The sequence below is a fragment of the Pieris rapae genome, chromosome 10, assembly GCF_905147795.1.
Source record: "Pieris rapae chromosome 10, ilPieRapa1.1, whole genome shotgun sequence".
NCBI classification, from domain to species: domain Eukaryota; kingdom Metazoa; phylum Arthropoda; class Insecta; order Lepidoptera; family Pieridae; genus Pieris; species Pieris rapae.
The window spans coordinates 3359083-3385939 of NC_059518.1; the positions used below are offsets into that span (position 1 = coordinate 3359083).

General features: G+C 32.3%; 1 protein-coding gene across 2 annotated transcripts in view; it reads left to right on the forward strand.

The window, feature by feature from the left end:
- LOC110994242 (LIM domain transcription factor LMO4) overlaps positions 1-26857 on the forward strand; it is a 136188-nt gene that overhangs the window by 51917 nt on the left and 57414 nt on the right. Inside the window, exon 1 of one of the 2 annotated variants that reach the window (XM_022260786.2) lies at positions 1011-1306. The exons of the other annotated variant lie outside the window; for it this stretch is intronic. The gene's annotated coding sequence lies outside the window, so the exon portion shown is untranslated. Of the gene's footprint in view, positions 1-1010; positions 1307-26857 lie in introns of those variants that run through there. 2 annotated transcript variants of the gene reach the window in all.

Here is a 26857-nt window from a genome sequence, read left to right on the forward strand (position 1 = left end):
TGAGGTTTCAAGACTCAACTTTTGTATCGCGAATTTTTTATTTTATTATTTTAAGTGATTTTGATGACTTCTTATTTTTAAACCTGACTTCTCTGCCTATATTATATTCTATACCACAGTTTGTGCAAGTAAGTAATTTTTAGGTAATGTACTTAAAAACTGAAGATTAAAATACTTGTCAATTAATCGATTTGAGTCCAAGAAATTTATGAACCATAAAATTTGATTACATATATACGTAAAGTTAACATTTGTTACATTATTTATAAACGGGTTTCTCAAAACTATATATGTAGTAATATGAATTTATGGCGATTTACCTAAATACTGGAAGGTCTTTATACTGTGTCGCGATCAGAGTAAGTAAGAAAATAATATTAACGGTTGATCTCAGCCGTAATATGTTTGCTGATACCTGATTTTTAATTAAAAAACCTCCTTCAGTAACAATAATTGAGAGAAGCAATTACACATAAAATCATATTTCTCGTTTCATAAACTGCATACGTAATAATTTCACCGTTACTTTATTATATTACCCGCACTTTATTATACTTTCTTTATTAACCCGCCATTTGCCGGCATTCGCTACGTCAAAATAACTCACTCAGACTTTATTTTACTTCAGTATGCAAATGCACTCCAATTAGCGGGACTTATGTTTCTTCGTTGGTATTACTCATTATTTCAAGCAGGATTTTTTGCTGTAGTATCACGGCCGCCGTAATTAACTAAGAACGGGACGGATCCTTCAACTTTTTGCTTATTATCGTCTAATCTCGGCCGTTGTCAGGCGGTTTTAATTAATTCAATTAAATAATTAAGCAGTATAGGTGAAGGCTCTTATTCAAAATTTAAAACTAACGTTCATCGTCGTAATGACGACTCGCCGAGTACAAGGGGAATTAATCAAATAATACGGTGCGGTGCGGGGCAGGGTCGGCCCCCTTCCCGCAGCTGCCCCGCGCCCACCCCCCGCCAACGACCGCGTGCTTCAGTCGCGACCGAAACGCTGGAGGGGAAGTGTCGTCATTCCCCGCAAACAACTACTTTTTTCGAAGTTGTCTTCATACACAGTTATTGTTTTAAAGTTAAAAGGAAAGTTTTTGTGCTAAGTCTTTTGTTCTGTCGAACTTGACGAATACAAGACTTCATTCTGTGTAGTTTGAGTTATTAAGTTTAGTGATTTTTTGTTGTTGTTGATTTTTTTTGTTTGGTGCATCGTGCCGATTCGGAGACCGCCGGCCCCACGAGGCACTAAATCTGGACTTGCAAGTAACGGACCTTTGAGAACAAAAGCCTTCAGGTAATAGTCATAAATAAACGATAGTTTTGCCATTACCTTTAATGATGTTTTAGTTACAGCTGTTTTGGATAGGTATACATAGATTTCTATAAGTTTCTATAAATGCTTCAGCAGGTACGCCTAGAAGTATGTAAATGTGTACACGTTTATACAAGAGATAAAAAATTACCACGTGCTACAGTAACATATTTCATTTCAGGGTCTAGTCTAGACTAGACAACAAGGATTTGGTAATCTCGCACGTTGGTGCATATTAACCCAAGGCAAACACCACGTACATTTATTAAACAATAATAAATATGTATACACATTCTATTTTATAAATGAATTTTATTAGGTTTTCCTTGTTTACTTTTGTAGCAATAATACTTGTACTTAATATTAGTTATTGAGGTAGTAAGATCTTATCTGCAACGGGCGGGCATACTATTATTACTAGGTCTACATTCCTTAATCTTAAAATTAATCATAGATTTAATTAACCTTCTAATAACAAGGTAAAACTCAATTACGGAAAGATAATTAAACCATTCCAGATTTATTTACTCTGAACAGCATTTTCTTTAAAATAAACCTACTTTTAATTAAACAAAAAACAAATAAAGACGGGGTCTTGTAACCCTTCAACGTTAGCTTAAATCGGGGACTGCATTAAAAGAATTTTGCCAGTCTTTTTAAATTATATAACATCAATATTGGTAACATTAATAAAGCAAAGTGCAATAGTTATCTTATTTACGAGATAAGTTAAAATTATTTTTTACAATGTATCTAAGTAGTACCACTTCAATTCATAGCAGCTTTAATTAAAAACGAGTGCCCGCTCCCCTCCCCCTTTTCGGGTTGAGCAACCCCCCCCCCCCACACCCGTCTCGCTCCGCTTATATTTAGATAATTGTACAATCATCTAAATTAATGAGACTCTCGTCCGGTCCTAGAATCTATTGTTTTATGTTTACTCTAGCCATAGAGTAAACAGTGACGTTTCGATATTGATTTTGACATAATTAGTTATTTATTTATATTTTTTTTTTACACGTACAATTAATTAGCATAATATGCAGTTTTTTTAATTATCTATCTCTTGTTTTATATTTCCTCTAAATCATAATAAATCATTTATTGGCAAGGATTTGTTAAATATAGAAAAATTTAAAATAATATCTAAATAACATATCGTAAGATAACTGTATAATTATAGAAAATTGTCTCAATTAAAAATGCAACCAGGGAAGAGGCTAAAGTAGATCTATTACCTTTTAAGTAAGTTTTAAACATTTTTATATATTTAATGAGTATAGTTTATAACTTTGTTGACGACACTGACTGAGCTGAATGCAATTAAAAGTTTCACTACGTGCGTGGAAGCCTGCGATACCTTAATTTATGCCGGCGATAAGCTCGAGTTATGAGAGTCAATTAATAACTTATTTTAAGTAAGACTAGTGGCGGACCAGGCTTCTCACTCCTTAACACACTATGTAACTATTATTAGTCTTAAGCATTTGTTGCTGGCACCCTACACATTTCTTTTAATTAAATAATACTAGTGCTAACTTAATGTTATTAATATGTTTCGTGATCATCGCTCCCTGCGACACAGGAATCTTCTGCTATCATTATTTTCTAATGTTAGCTCTTCTTGTCCAGAGAAGAGAAGGTAGACAAATACATACTTATAAAAACGTTTTATAGATTAATTCTTAATAAACAATTTTAACATGTGGCCAGTATTTCAACAACAATAATGTTTGAATAAAACCGTATTTATTGTATAGTTAGAAAATTTAAACAAATTTAAAACGTTTTGTACTTGTGGCAGTATACTATTATCGCTGCCAACATTTTCTCGCTGTATTGCTGTATTCGTTGAGCGTGGAAAACATCAGCTCTGGAGTCACCTGTACTATAAACCGGGTGATTATTAATTAGCGATAAGTTACATTATAAAACTATTAGAATTGTACAGACATTTTAATAGATAAAGCTATTTTCGTTTAAGATGCACTTCCTTAACTCAGAATTAAGATTGAGGAAGTGTATGAATAATGATAAGCGTTGTTATTATCTACATAGCTATATTATTTCCGCTATTAAATGTATATATTTGTTACCAATTTTAAAGGAAAATTTTAATATTACTCTTATATAGGAATTTAATAAACTCTTGTAACCCTACCCTATTTTAATAGAGTTGATTTATTAACAATAATTGCGTCAAAAAATCCAGGATCGATCTTAGGACTGTACTATACTGTACTTTAAGTTAGGAGTCTCTTAAAGTATTTATGTGCTCCATTTACGAGCAAGAATAGACCGTATCTCCAAACACAAAAGATTACAATTGAAAAGTGTTCAACAATAATCTTGCAAATATTAACTATGTATATAAATAATTTCTAACAAACATAAAAAGGTTCCAATTATATAATGTATATCAACAAACGTTATGTTTCGTATTAATTGATGTACGTGTTTTCTTACCAAATTAAATGCATGACCCGGATGGATGAGGGCAGAGCCCGGCATGCCCCGGGCGATCTAATGAACCTCCCTAACGTCTGATTTATTAACAAAATGCAATCTTATGCATTACTTCGTAAATGTTAATTACATTAATGAAGAATTTTTACCCTGATGTTTATTTAATTAAGAATTGAAGAAAGTATTTATCTGAAATTCGTCGACAATTTGCAGAACTAGGAATGTTATCAAAATCATCTTGTCTTTTAGAAAAGTGATCTATGGAATATTGAAAGGTTTCCTCGTGCGACATTTTGGAATAAATTTTGATTTTTCAGATGGCGTAGTCGTTAAGATGTCATTTTTTCTATTAATTGTCTCTGCTTTTTTAATACATAAATCTTACAGTTTTATGTATTAAAAAAGGATATTTAACATATTCAAAGTGTATAACAGTTCTTATAGTCTATTAAGGGAAAGATACTCTGTTCTTGTGAACTATTTTCTGTTATTAGATAAATTAATTAATTTTAATTCAACTTATATTTATAGTGATAAGTCAATAAAAATTGGTACACGAAATACATTAGGGTACATTTAACTCGCCAAAAAGTACAGCTGCACATTTTTCCACAATAGCAGTCACTTCCCGTAGGCAACGCATAAATATTCAAAGATTTATTACTTAATAATCCAAGTATAACGCAGACATATGCATGAAAATATTGAGACGGTCCCATATTATTGTTGCATCCATTATTCAAGCCGGCCCGGCTCGGGACCGCGCGGCTAAATTATTAAAGATGCGTTATAAACACGCCACCCCAAAACTTGTTCCTGAATCTATAATAGATTCCACTTGATGGGAGAATTATAGCCGTCTAGGATCTATAGACATTTTGCATATTTTTAATCTGTACTGTTATATTCGTTTGCACATTTTTTCCTTTTTTGAATAAATAATTAAATATTAACATCATAGTTACAGTTTTGTAATTGAATTTAATATGCCAATATTCTTGCATAGCGAAACACAGACTTCAATTTGTCGTAGGTCTATTGTATAAGATATAGATAATGCACTAGTAGTCGATTGTAAAAACACGCTCTGACAGGAATCGTGAGGATCCAGTTTGGTAATATAATTTTAATTTTATCAATTTAAACATTTATTTGTATTAGAAACATTTAAGCGCGCTTACAATGCCGCGAAAAAGTATGACGCCTATTTTATTTTGTTTGTAAGTTTTATTAATGTAGCATTTTATGCTTTCCCGAGTGGATGGTTACTTACTAAAGTAGTTCATGAGTCATTATATTTCATAAGTACAGGGTACATAATATATTAAGTACATTCACATAAATATACGAATTTGTACTGATAATAATCAACATGACGGAAGCTAGTACATTTAAATTAAAACATTACGGAAGGCGGATATAAGAATAAAATTCCGTCGTACACTCGTAATATTGCACAAATTGCATTATTTAAATGCAACGAGCAAAATAAATCTCTTAAACGCTTTATATGGTTGAATTGGAATTCTCATTGAGTCAGTAGGCTCAGGTACACCTGCTTTGATATCGCATACCCTCTCTCCGTATAACCGGTTTTGAGTACCAGTTACCATACTTAACTAAAGTTTTAAAGCGAATCTTATTGATTTAATTTTTCAAATGTTGATAAGTTAATTTAACACAGGTTAAGATTATTTAAACTATAATGGCATTATGTTTGAATCACCTTCAAATATGTACACTCAAAACTCTTGTCAATTCGATGGATTTTCTATAGGTTGGTGTAGTAGACCTACATTGTACAAAATTTGTTTCTTTAAACAACTCCGTAATACAAAGAACCGAAAATAGGGAAATGGAATCCACGTTGTCCATGGCAGGTAAACCATATATTTACTTAGCGATTACAGATTACCAAGTATTCTCAGAAGAACCAATTTAGACTTAAACAAAAATAAACATTCACCCACAGTTTATTTGTTCTGTTTGAATGACGGTCCCCTGTTACGGAAACTAATAATTGTTCAAATAAATTAGGGTCCACGAAAATTGTATTTGAAATTCATTAGGATGATATAATGGGATGATTTCTGAGCAAATGTTTAAAATAATTTGGTAAATTATGTTTTAAAATGCGTTCCGCTATTTCAGAAGTTATTCATTATACGCCTTAAAAGATGTTGAATTATGTCTATGCACAATACCAGGTAAAACCGTTGACGTCAATGTTAATGTGTCAACTGTCAAGTCAAAATAAGGAAATGTGTGGACTCTAGTTTTATTTATTTATTTAGTTTTTGTGTTCTAATTATTGAAATTTTGTATCCAAAACACGATGATTTGATTACATAAAACCCAGATAATTGAAAAGGAACAGGAAGTGTCAAACATGTTACCACAGTAAACATACTGATGATAATGCTATGAAGAGATGAATATTTGGCGTACGATTTCCTTCAACGGGAAAAGTATACATCATCGAATCAGTCAAGAAACTATAACTAACTTGTCAAAACATTTACAACGTGCAAACATGTATTGAATAATGCCCTACGTTGTATAGAAGTATATTATACAATCTTTATGGATATATGACCTGCATGTTGACCTTCGTAAACTATCCGAGCGCTGGCAAATTTTACGCGGGAAAAAGCAATGATCCGTTTTGACAATTGACAGTATGCGTTAGAGGATTTTATGAGGTTGTTTTTTAAAGATATGTCTAATCAAGTTTATTTACAATTCGTGGAAATTCAAACGGGATCATGTCTGTTTTTATTTATTTATTTGATATTAAGGTAGTTTGATTCGTAAGACTATTTCTATTCGATAAGTAACATTTTATGGAATATATACGCATTGGTTCTGATCTTCGTTTGAACACATGATTATCGAAATTACAGAAAATTAAACCGTACTTACTTAATTGATTTTAATAAAGTCTTAATTTGATTATCATGGTCAATTGATACGTCTCGCATAATATGTGTCCTAAAAAAATAGTTTTTAAGCGCGAAGGTTCACTATTTTCAAGATAGTTTTCGTTTACGACATTCTACCTAACCATATTATAATAAAATAATCAGTAAAAAAAACTATAAATTTGTATCAAATAAATCAATGAAAGAATTCTAAAACTGCGTCACAGCATTCACAGCATCAAACGTGTGGGGTCAGTCAACTTTAGCCAGTCATTCTATTTGATTGTGGAGTTTAGTATAGTAATTGCTATTAATTATCATTTTGAGGATCAATTTGTGGTGACGGTTAATCAATATAATGGATGATTTTAATGAAACATAAGAATCATATTAAGCTTCCATGGTCAGTATTTGTGAATCATGAAGGACATATACCTTTATTAGAATTATGCTTAGTAGTTAAAATAGTTTTTTATTCATTGGCTATAAAAATAAATCTAGGACTCAGATTCTCTACATCTGTTTTATGAGTATTTGTCAATCTTATTGGCAGTCTAACTGTCTCCTGTGCCTAAAACACGCCGGTTCGATCGAATATTAAATGCGCACATAGAAAGTCCATTGGATCACAACCGGTATCAAACCTACGACCTTAGAGGTTGGAGTCGTACGCTAAAGCCTCTAGGCCAACACTGCTCTCTGATTAATTGACTATATTCCCTAATAATAAATATCGATTCCAATAGAACAACATGAATATTTAATTAAACTTCAAACCTCAAAATGTTTGTAGACAGTCGGTAACTCACTCGTTGCTATGGCAACCAGTTCCAAAACATTCTCTAGAAATGGCCAAGTAGGGACAGCAAAGTAAAAGTTTACTTACGTATCAATAACTCAATATAATTATCAAATTTTATTATATGTTTGTTATGGCAATGGCACCTCGTTCAACGCACCTTGAGATAACCGGTATTCTAAAAAAAACATAACCGTGATCACGATTAATACTTTAATCATTCCAACTATTTCGATCAATTTTCGTGAAGCTCTCTTTTCTTTATTACCAACAAACGTAAAACTATTTCATAAGTGTAGCTTCAATTTTTAACTAATATAAACCGATAAGGTCTATTATAGTCTAAAACCATCAAATTCGCTTACAAAAAGATGTATCCAGCTAGTATATCAATTATACATTATATTTTTTTATGTAACAGGGGGCAAACGGGCAGGAATCTCATCTGATGTTAAGTGACTACCGCCCATAGACACTCACACTGGTCACAAGTTCGATTGCCTTTTAAGAATTGGAACGCTAATTTCTTGAAGGAACCTAAGACGAATTGGTTCGGAAACATATCGGTAGGCTATACTTATTATAGAACTAGTCTAACCAATCTTTTTTTATCATCATTAGTGAGAGAGCTTTTGTATAATTTGTCAATACAGAGACATCAGTCACGGTCGCTAGTATCTTATGTATGGTGCACGCCCCTAAGTTAACGCGCAATAAATAAATCTGTATGTACCGTCAATAAAATCGTCATTTGCAATATGTAGCTTCATTATCGCTAACAGCAACTAAGTAGATAACAATCAGCTTTCAGGCTTGTTCGAGACACGAAATTAATTAAAACAAGTTTGTTCGCGGATCCTATGCAGGGTGAACAAAGCAGCGCTGAGTCACTAGGTAATTACACTGGCAGACGGCGTCTCAAATCTAACATTATCTTTAATGTAGCGAAGTAATACAACACGGTCACTTAGATAAGATATTAATAGGCACTTTGCGTAATAAATCGGCAATTAGAAAAATATATTGGTTTCCATTAGTTACAATACTGAATTAATTTATAATTTAGGAGTACCCTCAGTGATTACCATCACAAATTATATCTAAACATAGTTAGCAAGTCACTCAGATAATATATTAAGGTACTTTGGGTAATTAATCAAAAATTTTAAAAATACATTGATTTTTCTTAAGTACAATAGTGAATTTATTTTTTATTTAAGGGGTAAATACAAATTATACCTAGAAATCGAGCTATATTAATACTAACTACCCGCTCAATTTTGCGTTTAAAATCCACCTAAAATCCTGTTTAAGCATATAGTTCGCGGAGATACTATGTAGACACTAAACCTTTCTTTTGTAATATTCATAAAAACTGTTCCGTGGTAGATCGAAGGGTACTGCGGCAAGCGCCCTATTGGTAAACCTATGTAAAAAGATTGTCTTTCTTTCTTTTTCGTCAGTGTTTTTCCAATTTTCCGCAAACACGAAGACTTCTGACAATTTACAGAGGGTAAAGGATTGAAGTTTTTCATGTCATCTAATCTTTAACGTGTCATCGAGAATTTTTAATTATAATGATAAATTATCTTATGAATTGATTGATGAGACTTTTCAGTGTTTCATTGTCTTCCGTTAATTGCGATTTTAACATCATACTTTGTATTCCTTACGACTTTTCACTGAGTCATCTTCGAAATTAAGCGAAAACAATAGTATTAATGTAATGGGCTGACTCATTGATAACCTCTAATTATTTTGATGCTTATCTAATTAAAATTTATTAACGTGCTAATTTTTAACTTCCCGTCCCCCTTTGATTTAAGAATATTTTACATTTAAAAGCCTTTTTGGGACTTGGTATAAATGTCCAATTATAAAATATGGCTATGTTAATCTTGTTTATAAATACAACAATGTTCCAATAACTAATCTTAGATATTCTGAAAACCGAAATTTTTTGATGTGATATGATGAAACTGTTTGATGACGCGTGTTTTGGGTACCTTCTAACCTACCACCTTCAAATATTCTAAGCATACTTTCCATAAAAACCAAATACTAAACCAGTATAGTACACGGAATAGTAACATCCAGGAGATCCTTTTCAGCCAAGCAATACGACAGAAACATTTCCGTTTTGATAGCATTACCCATTATTCATATTAATTTAATTTATGCTATATTATATTAGCCTAATGAAAATTACCTTAAAATATCTGATTTAAAACGTTTAATAGTCGTTTTCCTTCGAACTTGAGTTTCGCGTCATTATTATAATCTAATCTCAGGGCGCGATATTTGCACGTTGATAATGTGGCAATTGACCCATAAGTTCTTGTGATTTTATATTTCTTACTAAAAGTCTTTCATAAGATAATTCGAAGTAATAAATTAATGTTAAAAGAAATCGTTTTCAGTTATATTTAGAGGTGCTGAATTGTACTGTTTAATACCCAGCCCTTTGGTAACATTAACCTTGTGACATTGATATTTGACATGTTAGTTAACTATAGACAATCTGACTTCGTAACATCGTAGTCTCTTCAACAATCTTTAGTCCAACCACAGAATCTGTTAACCAAAGACAATCAAACGAAATGCGACATCGTTATGTCTTTCGTTTTATATTTATAAATTCCTTGTGTAAAGTAAATATTTTTAATAATGAGTTTATTAACGTGGAAATTTTAAAGTGCTCTTTTAATTCTAGATGGTTCATTGGCTCACTCACTCACACTCACTTTTATAAAAATAACTACTAAGTTTATTATGAAAGAACTGGAAACCCTGACAGGTATTTTCTTACTGAAAAGGGTTTCCAAATCTTACTTTTTATAATGAATTGTTGAAATTATAAAATTAAATTATAACTAGTCATGAATGTAATTCTGGTAAAAATAATACTAGAATCTATATTTTCTGTTTCCATTTTAAGGCTTATTAACTGTTATTACGTCATATATAATTTGACTTAATGAATTGATTTATATCCTCAATGTTTTATAATATTGGAACACTGATTCCAAATGTACGTAGGTAAGGTAGGTGTATATTCGAACTGCGACCGCACTTCAATGTTTGCCTGCGCATGATTTAACAAGAAAACGCATAATCCCCACAAATTTGCTCTATTTCTGTTATTTACTTGTAGTTCGAACACATGGCATTTATATAAAATAAATTATTCTTAATTAAACAATATTCAAAAACTGAAATGATTTCCGGAAATATTAAGTAATTAGCCGCAGAAAATTATCAATGCCTTATTGGTATTTCCAAATAATAAAACTGTTGTAGTTTTATTAATGTAAGTTCAATAAACGGAACCCCGATTCCATAGGGTGTTGTCTAAATTGGCAACGTTCACAAGGGTGCTTCGCGCGCGTTAAATACGCAATTTGGAGTCCCATACAATCAACTAAATGAGCGAGTGTCAATGTAATCAATTACGCATCTTTTTACATCAATATATTTTTATCTTTCGCATCACCTTATCACAGTTTCGTTTTACTAAAAAAATAGTAGATACATATTTTAGATAACCGTTTTTTGGGGTTAACTTTGTTTGTTAATATTATACAGAGAAAAATGTTGCGTTACAACCTTTACTATGACACAGATTTTTGTATCCGTTTGTGTTTTCTAAAAGGCATGTGTCGCCCTACTGAACCTGACACTGTCTAAGGTATCCCGGCTTCCTCACGATTTCAGGGATTATAGTCGCACGCTGACGTCACTATGCGAGCACGGCCCAAGCCGAGGTTCGAGTCTCACAGGAGACGCCCTTGCGCGAGTCGCGCAACCCCCCTTTCCGGCTGAGCTAAGCTCGCCAAACAGCCCGTGCTGAGCTGTAAAGGCCCTTAAGGCCAACAGCGAGATTCCATTAAAAAAAAAAAAAAAACGATGCGAGCGCTGGTGAACTGCATCATAGCGCGCAAATATTTGGAACTTACACTCAAAAATGCTAAAAAAATTCACCATTACAATGATTTATAAATAAATATCCTTGCGTAAACAGCCACTATTAAATTGTAGAATGTGTTAAATCATGATAAAATGTATTTCTTTACGCGTAACTAGAACATGCTTATTCCAAAGTTATATAAAATTCGGATTGTGTAATATTGTGTAATTAACGCTTACTTGCTAATGTATATATCTACGCATTACATAATGTGGACATGCGAAAATTTTACCTACTTTAATGGGTATTTTTCACGTATACTTGGTCAATAATTTAGACAATTTTTCTATCTTTTGAATAGCCTGCAAAGCGTATGTGAATGAGGTCGGAACTGGTATGCATATAGCAGTTACAGGCTTTATAAAAAAGCCTGTAACTGCTAACTGCTAACTGCTGCTTTGATTTCTTTTAAAGAACAGGCGGAATACGGCTCTTCTTGTGTTAAGTGATACCGCCGCCCATGGACACTTAATACTCTCGCGAATTAGATTTTGTTCCCGTAAGAGTAGAGACTCTCAGGGCTTAGGGTTCAAGAGCACAGGCCCTTATTAAAGATTTAAGTTGGCACCTGGTAGATAGTACCGGTGAGCCCAGAGCTGGTTTTTCCTCGCTCAACGAATAAGTATCGCAATACTTTATTTCCTTTTGTTTTATATTTAACCATTTTTAATTATTGTTTGTTTGCTATGTAGGTTTGGATATTGTAAATACTCTATATTTGTTTGTTATTAAGTAAGAGAATTTATGGACTATGCCAATAGAATAAACCAAGTCCGTTGTCGCTCTTACTGTATCGAATTCAATTTTATTTTCAAAAATGATTAAAATAATAGTAACGGCGTCTCATAGTCTATGGGGGAAGCGTGGGGTGAGGGAATCCCGCTGTGTTGCTCGTTAACTACACAAACACAGATAAATTATTTTTATCTGGCAATTTACCCCAATCTACTCTATTGTCAATACACGATGACAGCTATCGTTTAGCGACAATCGATTGTGAAGTTTATCTCGAGAATTAGCGCTCTTAAGTGGTATCTTAATGCCCTTTTTAAAGAACAGGGGTCGGCGTCTCATCGTGGAGGCTCACCTGGTGGTTAGTGATATGGACACTCAATGCCAGAATGCTCGCGAGTGCGTTGCAGGCTTTTTAACAATTCGTACTTTCTTTTCTTGAAGTACCCTAAGTCGGTTCCACAGTGGTGCGCAGACAATACTGTCTTAAATACCTTACTTCAGGAACGACGGACGTCGGGATAATACGGGTGGACGTCCGATGATGACGTCAGCTGCAGGTATTAATCCGAATAGAGCAAAGAGAGATATAATTGAGACATTAATTTAATGGTAATTTTATTTTCTATTGAAATATGCAGAAATTATCCACAATTTGTAAAACTTTCTAAGAGAACTTCAGACATTTAATAAATTATTACAATAAGCTAATTGACAGGATTCCTATCGTTATATTTTTTTAATACGTATATAAAGATATAACAATGTCAACGTATGATATAATGGAAATCCGTGAACTTTAAGAAAAAAACATTTACTATAAAACCTATTACAATGCAAAATTTCCTTAAATATTAGCATTGTTTAAATGCAACATATAACTGTAATCATTTTTATAAATTATATTATATAAGGATTTGTAAATTATACCGTCCGGTGCCGCAACCTTACACCATTGTGCGAATATTTCTACGTCTCTATCATGAAATATCTATTAATAAAGTAATTGATCAACCCTTACAAACATGTATCATATATATTAAGTGATAGACGTTAAGCTATTTAACTAATAAAGGGAAAATTACTAATAATAAACAAATTATCCTTCATTCAGTTCATGGGGGATAATGTTTAAAGAACATTTTTAAATCGGCCCAGTAGTTTCGGAGCCTATTAAATGCCAATAAATATGATATATTTATGATATGATATATTTTTTTTATAAAAATGTCTCTGCACAAGGACATCATTTAACATTACGCTCTAGCTTAACTTAGGACTAATAAGTAATATAAACTAACCAAATTACTAAAAATAATATTAAACATAAGAAATTGTTCAATAACACTACTTAAAGTCTCTCTGTTCTTGTAAACTTACCACTGTTTAGCACTTAAGACTAACGTGCACTCATACTAATTCACTCATTCGAAGTTTTTTATCCTTTTCCATCTTCTTCTTCACTACCCATGGTGTCAAGAAGTTGAATAGCCTTAACATTTATCAGACAGTAAACGTAAAATTAGAAGCATTTAGCATTTGATGTGTATTTCTTTTTGACGTTCAAGTGTACATTGTGTTAATGATTTTGAATTGGTTTGCTTCACATCTTGGTGAAGTATCAGTATAGAAAAATGATTGTCCTTTTAAACAAAGCTTGAAAAATTCTAAAATATTTAATACATATATAATTATATACTAACGCATTTGTTGAATCGGACCCTAATTCTATGATCGCTACGGGCGTATGCGCTTAAATCAACCTCACGAGCCGTATCTCCTGCCACAACAAAGCCTTATCTTATCATTACTAATAAATTAACATAACACTCATTTGCATGTACGCGTATTATTTACGAGTGGGAGATGACGGATTTTCTTCCGTTTCCCGGTGCGGGGGGGAAATTCCTTTGTCTTTTTTACCCTACAAAACATTGCTCAATATAAAATTTATATCGTTGCATTCGAAGAATTTTTTAATAAAATTTTGCAGTTATTAAAAATATTGTTCTGTGCCGGTACAAATGTTATCATACCGGAAATTAAGTGATTTTATTGTTTGGATAAGATTATATATTATTACCTCGCTATTACTGTAACGTTAATCCTCACCACCAGTAGATAACTTTACTATACAGCTGAAAAATAATTAAAAGACATATTATAAGACACATAGACATATTATTTATTATAAACAAAACACACACACATTAACACAAAATAACAATAATCAAAGAGAAACATTAAATAAAAGATATAATGAGAGGTATATAATTTTTTTTTCTTCCCATTCGGTTCGTCTCAAGTATGTAAAGCGTGTGTGCTGTGGCTGTAAATTGGCTCAGCATTATGTTGAGGAGCAGAATGTTCCACAGCGCTGGTCATTCTGTACACCTTTGTGTAATGCTAAAAAATGGTCTTACATAAAAAAAATGTTAATCATCAACGCGGTTCACAGATTTCGCGTTTAGCCCAAATATTTATTCAACAAAATTATATTTAAGGTAATATAAGACAAATACATAGTGTTATTATTGCGATACGTACAAATAATATTCACCTCGCCGGTAAAGCGTTTAAGTGCCGCTGACCGTATTGTGAAACAAGTTGTCGAAACAAGTAGTTGCCAACGAAACTATAGGTATATACCTACTTATAACGGGTAATGAACTTTATCTAATCATTCTGAGTTATAATTCCTATAATTATTCCTTTTCCTATGTACTCCAAGCCTCAGTACAGAAATGATTAATACTTTTCATGTTTAATATTAGAAAACCGTTTTAACGAAAGTACCCAGTCTTCTTTCATCACATCGTAAACACTATTTGACAGAAAGAGACGACAGAACACTTTGTTTATATGAGAATTTTATGAATGGATAGTTTTTATAAAATTTATTCGTTCCTGTTGGCTTGATAAATCAAAACTCCTGCAACATATTGAAACTAAATTAGATAATTTACTTGCAACGAACATACAAAATGTTCAGTTTGTAACACCTCTTTGAATCTGTATTTTTTTAATTGTATTACGTAACCAAACACTATTACACTCATTATATTCGTAATAAGTAGATTTCATTTGATTGCACTGACAGATATTAAGGCATCATATGACTCATTACGCAAACACAAAAGTATTCTGCAATTTCACGTCAAAATATTCTACGAATGTTTTTATGCCCCGAATGTTTAGATTAAACATTAAAAGCACTCAGATCTATACTCCCGTCATATAATGTTTTAATGTGCACTCAAAATTAGGGAGCACTGATAAAATGAAGCAAGTCTTAAATTACTCACTTACAGAGTAGTTATCCGAAAGAGCTTTTAAATCATTCACAAAACACTAATGGACGTAGGGGGTAGAGGGGTGGGGTGGAGCAGATGTAGTCCCAAGCGAGCAATGAAATGGAATGGAGATATAACAATATAAAGGTGTGTATGAATTAACGTGGATTGCATTCGCAGGACGCGCGAAACCTGGGGTTGTTACACGAATCAAACGCTTCACACAAATCTCTCAGCTTAGTTTATTTCGCATTTAAGTTTAAATCGTGCGTATTCTAAAATCTATAATATGTATATATAGGATTTGTTTTATCTGTTTTAGGACCCAAATTGTGTTGTAGGTCTAATATGTTCTTATTTCACGCATTTGAGTGGAAATTAAAATGTTTAATCTTCAATTAATAAGTATTAAACGTAATTGCACATACAATCCTTCATTTCCACGTTGAACAAACTGGAGAGCATGGTTCCGGGGTACAGTTGCAGGAATAATAAATGTCGAGGGGTCGACCAGGGGAGGCCGAGTGCCATTATTATCGGCGGCAATTTAATTAGATCCCCTACGTTATTACCACTGATTCGTTTTATAATACCGCTCTAATATAATGTTTGTTATACAAAATACGATTCAAATTACTGTTATTGAAAACTAATTAGCGGGTATATCGTTGAGTATCCACGATCTCACGTTAGTCCGTCTTGGAAATGATTACTGTAATTTTCCAAGTTAATAACTCACATATTTGCAGACCGTATGAATATATTTGTCATTTCTAAAAGCCGGTTGTTACATGGCGTTTCACTAGCGTTGCAGTAATTTTTGACTGAGTGTTAAACTATCGCGATAATATATAATCAACTCTGATAACCGAAATTGTCTTTAAAAAGCATAAAATTACTTTCCGATCTTCGGAATTTGTTCAGTGGATGCAATCACCCGCGCCGATGCTTCCGGCTCATCGATATTCGTAACGAATCGGCGAAATTCAATAATTATCCCGAACACGACTTCATTCATGAAAAAAGACTTATAAAAAGGTGTGAATGAAAGGAAATTCGATCGAACCGAGCTGCGGGCACTTTTTGTGAACGATCGTTTGTAGTTTGTTGTTTGGTGCCCAAACCGTGCTCTCCTAGATAAGATTTTAAGTGGCCAAGTTATCAGTGCATGACCAGTCTTTTCAATGGGTCTCCCATTGAAGTTCGTTCATTGATTGATATACTTCGTAGTTTTATATAGTAATCGAAGAAGTTTCTCAATCTACAAATACACAGGTTACTGCAGGGTAAAAAAGACGTGAATAATCACGTAAAAAATTGAAGAAGTAGGGTGAGTGAGACAGACAGAAATGTCTGCCCTGTGTTATATGTGTTATTGAAATCCACATACTATTAATAGTACGTCGACTAATAAAAATAATAAATAGAGTAATAAAGTTAATTGTTTCAGGGACCTGCTAAATAAAGAATTTGCTTTACAGGATTATAGAATTCATATAATATAGAAAACTTCATTATGAGTTAACGCTTCGTGATTTAATTATCTTTATATATCCCCTTTGATCTTAAACAGGTCAAATCAAAGAGTTGGAAATATGTTAGATGTATTTTTATTGCTCGTAATAAATTTACGACTTGTAGGTATCCCTATGCGCCCACGCAACTCGCTTTGAAACTCGGAAATGTGTGCAAGGACGCGATCGAAATTCAAACATTTCATTTAAAATTATTTTGTTTAAATAAATATGTATATTAAAATTCGTTATTTAATATCAATAAAGTTTATTAAGAGCTGCAGAAATACGTTTATTAGTGTTATATACGTTAACAGGTAAATTATACTTTTAAATCTATAGGTACCCATTATTAAAACATCTTACGCTCGAACACAGCAAATATTTAAAAACGTTTATTAACTATGCTATATCCGTGAAATTAATGTTTACATAATGTCATAAAATACACACAGTTCTGAGCCAAGTGCTAGTTTATAACATCCTTGGCCTAATATTAATTTTACGCTGTTTTTCGTCTAGCTAACATTTTTTCTAAATTCATCTTATTATAAATAGTAATTAGCACTAGTGAAAACAGGCCGCGGAACTGTTTAATTTGTGTTGAAAAATTAGTTTTTGATTTATGTTCTATTAATGGGTAAAGTATTATGACTCACTATTTTTAATGAAATTTGTCGATAATTTTAACAGTAATAACTTAATGGTAGATTAAGTTTTTAATATCATATATGAGTATGGCATTTAGTCAAGGTGTACACTTTATTTATTACGTTAGCTATGACAAACTGTCGGGTGGGTTCAGGAATGCGGCCTACCTGCCATGGGACCACCACTAATCAATTTAGCTTTTATTATCACACAAATAACGCTTTATTACAATTTTTAATTTGTTCCTTAAACAAACCTCATTTTTAATAATGTTAGTGTGTTTTTTAATTATATTTGCTAAAATAATTTTACAAAACTTTTTAACAATATATATCAAAATTTTACATTTAGATAATGTATAATTAAATTGTCCGTTTGTCTTGCGTCACAGCTTGAATGATCATACGGAATCCCTCTCTACCCAGACTACACATTTTTCACAATTTCAACGAAAACATCCCAACCATAAAACCAATAAAGGTCTTAAAGTATAAGTTTGACATACATTTCTATGTAAGTCTTTTTAAAATAGTTTCTGATATTGAACTCAATTTTTAAATTAATTAGGACGCTAAGTCGGTTACAAAACTGTAGGGGCCACCTGGCAACCGCTTGTCAATCCCATCGCCCCATGTATTGTAACTACGTTTTAATCCACACGTCAGACGCGCTGAAGCGTAATAGACAATGCCCGCTGTATGCTAGATTTCTATAACAGTTTTATTTTATTGTTATTAGCGGTCAACCGCCTCTGATTTCGCTTTTTATGAGGAACCATTTTAATTTATTAAATGGTACTCTCCTAAATAATGTATTAATAGTCGAAGAACTTTCCCGTAGATTAACTGTATAGGAAAAATCACCTAAGTTGCACCGATTTATGTATCCATGTATATATATCCAGTTCAAATTAATATAACGTTCAAGTCGATTTGGACTACTGTCTACTTCTCTCTGTCACTCCCTATCAGACATAAGTTTTCGGGTACAAAGACACAACGCAGAGATCACCAGAACTATACTTTGTTGGCGTTTGGAAGTAACATAAAAAAATTACTTTTTTCTTAAAAAAAACGGTCATGTACTATGGACGGACAGGTACAGGGACTCCCTAGCGATAGATGATTTTTCTCATAACCTATTTCTGTTATGAATAAAGTTTTTTATTTATTTATTTAATTTAAAATTAAACTTCATATAAAGTATATCATATAGATTTAATGACGTACAGAACAATCCTAGATAGTAGAACAGTCTATTCCATACACGTAAAATATAGATTATAGCACCAGGAACAAAAAGCTACCTGCCAATCTCGGGCGGTTAATCTGACAGCTCAAACGGATTTTCAGTTACGATTGAGAGGAAAATAGTAAATTAGAAACAGTTAATATTCCGGACCACCCACCAGTTAGCCGGTGTCCATCAATGTCACTGTTCATACGTAGAACAAAAAATGCCCATCATTCTTGCATTTGTAAAGCTTGATTTATTTTTATAGTCATTTTATGATATACATCATTCAGGTTATGTAATTTTTATTAACATTGTAAATTAGTTGGGTATTTATGGGTGTCGGAAATGTACTAATTATAATTTTATCTTGAGAGGTGAGAGGCTTTTTAGCTTCATCTGTTTGATAAGCGTTTATCTTTAACTATATTAATAATTAAATCAGTATCACTACAACCTTTTTAGGTCTGGGCCTCAGATTTCTGAATATATTTCATGATTATTTTTCAATCTAATATTCAACGTAATCAGCCTCCCGTGCCTGATACACGCCGATATTTTTCTGGGTTTGAGACAAGCCCTTCACGATGTTTTCCTTCACCATTTGAACGAATGTTAATAGAATAAAATAGAATGTCCATTGGTGCACGGAATCGAACATAAAACTCAGGTTTTAGTCGCACGCTAAACCCACTAGGCTAATATTGCTTGGCATCATCTGTATTAGTTTTTTAAAATGTACGTTTTGAAATAAAGTGTCGCCATCTATTATCAATGTACTACAAGTATTTCATGAGTTTTGACTAAACTAACTTATTGTGTACCTATGATGTCTTATGTGTATGGAGAAGCTGATAACATTGTGTACTAATTCTGTATGAAAAGAAGTGTTAATAATAATTGAATAAAAATAATTTTTAATTTCTAATATCAGCTGCTGCAAATACCAAATAACAATTGTTTAAATATAAATTAATCTCTGATATAATAAAACACGCCAATTATACGTATAATGACGCAAAATATCCATCTTACAACATCATTATCTTAAATATCAAAGAAAAGTTAGAATTTCAAAGGACCACAAAGAAATCATAACTTTCCATACACGTGTAGCAATTATAATGGTAGAGAATATTTAATGAGTGTTGTAAAAACAGACCCGAAGTATAATTAGTTTAAGAACAAAGCATTACGATGAAATGACATCGGTGCCCCTCGGCGCGAGCTAATGATCCCCGATTAATACCGTTTTGATTTGAATCGTGTGGGTAGATGTATTCAGTTCGAAGCGTCGAGTTTAAATCTATGAGCAACGTTTAGCCGAACTGACTGAATGGGATTTGTTTCTATTACGATTTGCAGGTTCGTGGCGTGAGGAACAAATTTGACATCCACAAAACAAAGATTAGGTCCGTTTTTTTTGAAGGTATACTTTTGGCGCGATGGAGAAAAATGATGAGAGTGAATTTTTACGATGCGCGCACACACCAACACCTAAATTCATAGTAAAGTTAGGTCTAGGTGGCATGGGAATCGATAACTATGTTCAAGAATCTAGTATTTTTATATTTAGAACACGTGTTTTGTAACAGCACAATGAAACAGGGTGAATAAATGAATGTTGTTTTGGTGTTTTTAAATCAATTTCATATACGACGCTGATAGTATTACTTACTAATAATTTATTTATTAAAAAAAAATCTTTTTGATAATTTTTATATTCATCGTTAATCACTACTGCATTTTAGTTATTTTAGTCAAAGAAGTATAACTTCTAACGCGTGGACATAAGTACACGCACTCTTTTTATTTATAAGGCCTAAAATAACATGTATGCTAAAAATTTACACGAAAATATGACCACCAATTTTACACACACATAAATATAGTATAAAATAAATATTTCAAGTTGACAATGAAGAAATAAACAACAAAAAATTAATACGTCATTAAGAGCGTGATTCACAAGTTGCGGTAAGTAGGAAGTAAGAAAAGATTTTCATCAATGTACTAACATTTATTATGTTGTAAGAGCGAGATAGCCTATTCACTGGACCATTAAAAGTAGCAGATAAGTGAGTCGCAGTACATTGATCACCTCGTTGCCTTACAATGCATTTCATTTTATTTATTTTAACTTCGCTGTATTAAATTAAAAACAAATAACATAAATTTTTAGGGATGCAACAGGCGGCCTTATCCCAAACATGTGATATCTTTCAGGCCATCCTACTAAGGAAATAAATAAATAAAATGCATAACCACATTAAAATCAAAAAAATTACATGTACCGTATATTACAGAAATGGTCCGTGCAAGTCAATTAGAATTGAATTTGAAAGTAGATTGATTGCAATGTTGCAATCGTAAATCTTAATTTTGATAGTTGACATACAGAACTGTCACATCATACGAGAGACAAATCAGTGACTTTTGAGGTAAATCGTTAATTAAACAAAACACGAGTAGTTTACTAGAAATGTTTTAATTGTTCTCATATAAGAAATTTGTAACATTCGTCAATGTCCGAATATACCGAACCAATACAAAAACCTCTTATACTGAAAAACTCAAGGATACCTGGGATAATGAGATGTTAGAGTTTAAAAATGCTAAAGGTGACCTTTAATAATGAGGCTCGGAAGATTTTTAATCCTCTCATTAATTAAAAGTTTAAGCCTTTGTAATTACAAACTTTTTACACGTTTTTTTATAAAACGATATTGTTGATTATATTTTAATGTCTTAACAATTTTGGGTACTACATTTTTCTAAATAGCACTTTTTGTGTGTCTTATATATTTATATTTTGTCTTGTTATAACTGAAGCAATGTTAAACTTAAACAAACTACACATAAATATCATTAGGCACACACAATTTGATAGTAATGTCCAGCATACCTTTTTTAACATCTTATAAAAATCTATGTTTATTATTAATCAGTGAAACTAATAAAACACAGAACAGTCAATAGAGACTGCAAGTACATTGGATATTAATGTTTAAAAGCCAGAATAGTTAATTATAGATTAATCCTAACCTTGACGAAAATGAAAAACCATTGGCGGTTATTAAAAAAAAACACCTTATAACAAATTAAATTACCGCCCATACAAATTTTAAATGACACTTATATTACTTTTAATGACTTCGCTGTCGTGACTACACCAAAACGATAATGACTACGGTAAGACCAGACATTAACAACACCAATTGAGTCATTTGTTAAATCTCAAAGAACGCCGATGTCAGCTAATTAGTAGTATTATTTGATTGAAATTAGCTACATTTATTATAATTGAACCTTTTATATTCTCAATAGCCGCGGGCAATTCGATCTCAAAGCCGTGTAATTAATCGTTCTTTATTAATAAATTGTATCCCATAAATTACAATATAAAAGATATGAGAAAAATTGCCAGCGTATAATTTATTTCTGGTATGTATTAAGCTACAATTAAAATGAGATTTTGATTTGTGTTTTATGAATGGGGTATTTGAGATAAGGATAATCGTTGCTGTTAAAAGCTGAAAGACATTTGAAATGCTTCTTACTCTTTCATCTGTAGTTTAGTATAGTATTTATAAGGAACTTAAAAAATATAGTTTATATTAAGTTGCTATAACAGCATGTATCAAATCAATATAGCGTGCGGAAATTTAGTTGACACGTAAATTACTTAACATTTGATATACATATGTCATATACATATAAATAAATGATACACCTACTATAGATATACTTTGTATTTTAATTCTCACATACAAAACGTTCGATATTCAAAAATAAAAAGACAATCCAAAAGCAATATAATTCTTAATTTCTTAAACTTTCTTAAATAAAGAATGAAATTTAATTCCAAATTTGAATTGTCTCAGATTTCAAAGCCCCAATCCAGTTATAAGATTAAATATCGCGGTTGACATCGCGCGCGCAGTAACGGTCGAACGTCATTTACAGCGTAAAAACTGTAATTTTGCAAATTTGTCTCTGATTTGACTATATATAGACGTATTGTTTAATTCAAAGTGTTTATGGCATAGATAATACCATTTTCCACCTGTTGTTTTAAGATCATTTTGTTACTTGAGCTTAATGTTAAAAACTAGATTAGTTTAGAAAGCGTTCGACGGCCTCCCTGGTACAGTTGGAAGGAAAGTGGTGAATGCAAAGCACGGGGAAGCGGTCATACTAGAAATTAATAGAGATACAGCAGTGAACGTTTACAGCCTGAAACAAACGAATGTTTCTGCTCCCGTTTAGTCAGCTTCTCAATTTTTCTCATACAAACGGATCGAGTTTATATGGTAATGGTTATAAAATTGTGCTAAGTGCATTGACTGTCTGAACAACAGATGCACTGTTATCAGCTCGATTTCATTTCGGATATTTGATATACCTTTTAATAATTAAAGTTTTATATTATGTACATAAATACTTAAAACGCAAATTTCATACGTTTTTGTCGTGTTTCAACTCTCGAAAGCGTTTCGTATTTACTTAATAAAAAATAATAAATGCAATATATAAAAAAATTTGATTATTGAAAACGTTTAACCTGTAAAACCTTTTTGATCTTTGTGTGAGACGCAATAAATATCAACTACAGCAAGGTACAAAGATTTTTTAATTAAAATGTAAACAAATGCTCTTAAAGCGCAGTGTTTGCCTAATGGCTTGAGCGTGCGTCTCTCTTTCTTGAGCTCGACTCTCTTTCGATAACCAGGATGTAAACCAATGGACTTTATGTCTGAGCGCTCGCATTCGGTGAAGGAAAACATCGCCAGGAAGCCTAAGACCCGAAAATCCGATGTGGCGGGCACGAAAGGCCCATTAGAAAAAATAAATGATACCGAAATCTGATGCCCAGAGCCTAATGTTTCTCGTTAAATTTTATGATCTTTTTAAGCAACTGATAGCTAGCTTCTAATATACTAATACAATTCGTAAACTTATGATGACTGCGTGAATAAATAAATCATTAAATTTACCTTTTTAAAAGTAATAATAATTTATTTTTATATACTGCTTTTACATAAACGATTTATACACGAATTTATGTGTGTCCTGAATGCTTTTCAAAATTCGTGTTTGTGCACATTTCTTAAAAAGCACTCATAACGTTAAATAGGGTAAAAAATGCAATCAATTTGAGTTTATATTTTAATGTGCAATGCCAGTAAAAACCAATTTTAGGTGACCAAGGCTGGTATAAGCCTTATCTATAAAACAAAGATAAAATACGCCTCGGCCCTTTGTAAATATGAGTTATTGTTTGCATCTATAATACGAGACTATAATATAAGGTTTTAAAATTATTCTTTGTTAGTAATGTCTAAAAATTACATATCTATTTCACATACATTTTTCTATGCTATATCTCTTCAGAATTTTCCTGTACTATGTGGGTGAATTTAAATAAACTTAAATAATTCTTGTGTCGTTAAAAAAACATAAAACATCAAACTTTAAAACAGATTTATTAAATTCGCAAAATACGCTTTTAAAAAACGAGGCGATAGATCGCGTCGCTTGACTGTGATTGGTCAATACTACACCAATCACAATCAAGCGACACTTTCTGTCATTTCCTTTTTACAGTTAAGCCCCTGTCTTCTTTCGTAGTGTTCACTGGCTTTTATTTAAAGAGACGATATACATTCTTTGATAAATAACTGATTTAGTTTCTAATGAATAAAAGGTGAAGCTTGCCAACGCTTGGCACATTGATAAATTAATAGAGATTGAAAAATAAAATACAAGACTTAATGAGAGAATTAATATGACAAGCACTTAATGGCAAACTTAACAAAAACGACGAGTATAATTATATATCGATTCATGAATACTCAAGCAAAGAAAATTTTATCAGAATGATCTGGATATCGGTTAGCTTTAGCCAAAATATGTTCCTTTGAGAGGTGAGGGAAATGGGATGCCTAAGGTAATGATACGTAATTTATGGGTATACGTAATTTAGTTTAAAATCAACAAGGCAAAATCTTAAACAAAAAAGATTTGTCAATTAATTTCCTACTATCCTCCAATGACAACATCTCAGTGCTCCAACTGATCGTCTTATGGCAACTCTTTTTTCGAGATGCCACTAGAAAGAACTAGATCCCAAATTATTTATATTAAGTCTAATTATACAGTTTTAACTACACATAAGGATTTTATCTAATTATATTTAGGTCCTGTTTCACAATGTCCGGATAAGTTCCAAATAAGCTATTTATTATTTATTGGTAGGATAAACTAGTGTCTGTTGCGTTTCACGACTGTCAGATAGCGCTATTCGTCATGAAACGCGAAGTATTTTATTCGGAACTTTTATCTTCCAAATAATTTATGTGTTGCATAGATATTTGGTACTTTATCCATACATTGTGAAACAGGCCCTAAAACTATAAAAATATACTAGTACATATTAACGTTAAGATTAGTCAAACATACCAATCCGACGTATGTCTTGCAATTACGACGAATTGCAAGGTAGGATAAAATATTAATTTAAAAAGTCAGCGGTATATTCGAACGGTTCTTAGCTGATTCGAGGTCACGTCCGATGAATAATGCTCGGGACATTAGCGGTCATTATATGCAAATAATATAATGTATATTCTCTGAATACAAGTTCATTGTATGGTGTAAATAAATTGAATAATAATTGCATGTACCTGTGTTTAATTTTAGAAGAAATTGGTGCACCAACTGCCTCAGTTAAACTTCTTAATATAATAACTAAGGTCTCTGAGACAGGGTTAGAGGTACTAGGAATTCATAAGTATGTCAGAAGGAAGAGACTGGCTACCCACGATACAGGAATATGTATATCCCCCTAATGTGGAGAAACTAATGCGGAAGAAGCCATGAGTAAACATATATAATAATCTCTGCCCATTTATATATTTATTTGTGACACGATCTATTACGTCGTTAATTTTTCGGGTGTAAAGGAAACCAACTCGCTGTCCGCACGATATATTTAGAGTAATTTTTAATTACGCATTGAAAAACTTATAAATTCAGTCTGAATTGAATGAAAATTGAAACACTATTGCTTTAAAAAGTAAACAACACAAGTCGCGTTTATTAATAAAATATATTCGCCTCAAAAACATTCCTCCTACGAAGAATTACACACTCGTATCGTACAGAATTATTGAATAACGGACGAGGTCCTCAATGCTAGATATTTTATTCTCGTCAGCGGAGAGTGGGCTCCAATTTGTCCGCAGTTTTTAATTAGTATGTGAGAGAAAACGAATTGTTATGCTTGTAGAGCGGTTGTTTGTGAGTACGGGTACTCAATTGTTGAATAGCCTGTTACTTAATGGAATAGTTTTTTCAATCGTAGAATTATGGAAACTACGTAGCTGAATATTTTTATTCTATTGTAATTGGAAAGGCCGATTTGATGTTTAGGTAAAAACTTTTTTTAAACAAAATTAGTACATCTATGTCATTTGGAAGAGCTTTAGAAATCGCGTGATACTTGCGGTGTTCTTGTCATTTTCACACCCTATTTAATATGTATCTATTACCTTACTGCATTGTGACAAAATTGGTTTACGGTTGGTGCTGAAAAGCACTTAAAACGACGTATATATATTTCCATACATTAATGATGTTTACTTCCGTTAAAGATTTTTTTAAATTTCTTAACCAACTTTTCGTACTGATATATCTCTGTATAATATAGCACGTCCCCGTGACCTGTTGGATTAGGGGTCACAAGCGACCCCATAGCCCGCGATGAGACGCGTCTTCCGCCCCAGGCTCTAATTAGCCTCACATTCTCATTCCGTTTTCGAGTTTAATTTCGCAGGCGGTTTCGCCTTAATTATATTATTCGTACGCTGTTGTTCTTAACTGAAGGAAACTACTGTCCGATTACGAGGATATACTTTTATTCAAGAAATTTACACTACTTTGTGTGACTCAATAA